Source organism: Hippoglossus hippoglossus, chromosome 17 (assembly GCF_009819705.1).
Source record: "Hippoglossus hippoglossus isolate fHipHip1 chromosome 17, fHipHip1.pri, whole genome shotgun sequence".
Lineage (NCBI taxonomy): Eukaryota > Metazoa > Chordata > Actinopteri > Pleuronectiformes > Pleuronectidae > Hippoglossus > Hippoglossus hippoglossus.
In genome coordinates this window covers 5253483-5254946 of record NC_047167.1, presented here as the reverse complement: position 1 = coordinate 5254946, position 1464 = coordinate 5253483, and the positions used below count along the sequence as shown (strand labels likewise).

The 1464-nt window shown below is 40.2% G+C and overlaps 1 non-coding gene across 1 annotated transcript; it reads left to right on the top strand.

Annotated features, from left to right (window-relative positions):
• The first annotated feature begins 894 nt into the window (after window positions 1-894).
• trnar-ucu lies at window positions 895-987 on the top strand. Its single transcript has 2 exons — window positions 895-931; window positions 952-987. It is a non-coding gene; the product is annotated as a tRNA-Arg (tRNA).
• Window positions 988-1464: the final 477 nt, after the last annotated feature.

Here is a 1464-nt window from a genome sequence, read left to right as displayed (position 1 = left end):
TCCCTGTGCTTGTTAAGATCATCTCCGTCATTCAGCAGACGCAGCACTGTCAGCGCCTCGCTGTGCCCCAACACAATCAACATTAACCATGACACACACTCACACTTGCACAGACACACCGACTCTGTGCATTCATGAAAAAAGAAACTGCACATACACCACATCCCCAGACTCTCAGTAGCCAATTTGTTTACGTATGCTGCGATAAATTTGCACAAAATAAACACACAATTTTAGATTTATATTAAGATATAGATACACCTGCGTGCACATCAAACCTCTCTAGCTCCTCCACACACACACACACACACACACACACCACAGCATATCCTGGCAGCGGCCCATGCAATCAACATTATCCTTGTGAGCCCCTTAATGGGCAACTCGTAAAACAGACGACAGCACTGCTACCAAAACCATCCAGAGACAAACTACCTGTGGTAACACACACGCACGCACGCACGCACGCACGCACACACACACACACACACACACACACACACACACACACACACACACACACACACACACACACACACACACTGAAGATACACATATCTCAGCTATGAGAACAGTGCCATGCACACAAACAAGTATGAAATTGGTAGTTTAGGTTTTGTTGATTTCTTCCTCCATGAGTTGAAATAAAGAAGCACCTCAGTATTGTGTCATATTTCCTAAAGCTCGTATTTATTACTTTGTTTTTTACATCATGTTTAAAACTCACTTTTTAGATTTTCATGTCATTACCATCTGTAATTATGGAAAACGTCAACAGTTGCTCATTACTCATGACTAACATTACTTCTCCTATTTTTAGATCAGCGCTGATGATATGTTACCTTGCAAGATTTGCAAGATCCAAAAATTTGGACAGTAGATTACCAAATATGAGGCTCTGTGGCGCAATGGACAGCGCATTGGACTTCTAGCATCAGCACTGAGGAGGTGATTCAAAGGTTGTGGGTTCGAGTCCCACCAGAGTCGTTATTATAAATCATTAAGCCTGAAAATGTAAATTCTGCACAATCACCATCTGACATATTGTCCTTGGGCAAGATACTGAACCCCATAGTTCACTCTCATAGAAAAAGTGCAGCCCATAGATGCACTGTTTGAATGTGTGTGAATTAATCCAGTGCTCTCATGTGGTCAGCAAAGAAGCACCTCAGTATTGTGTCATATTTCCTGAAGCTCGGATTTATTACTCTGTATTTTACATCATGTTTAAAACTCACTTTTAAGATTTTCATGTCATTACCATCTGTAATGACTAACATTACTTTATGAATTACTAGCAATAGTAATTATATTACACGTTGCATTATTTTCCATTACTGAGCCCAGTAAAAGTGCCAGGGTCACACACTGTCAGACCATTTCTTAACTTTAAAAGTCAGCTATAAGACAACGCGTGTAAATAAAACAACATTTCAAGAAGATTCAAGTTAAAATGGACAACAA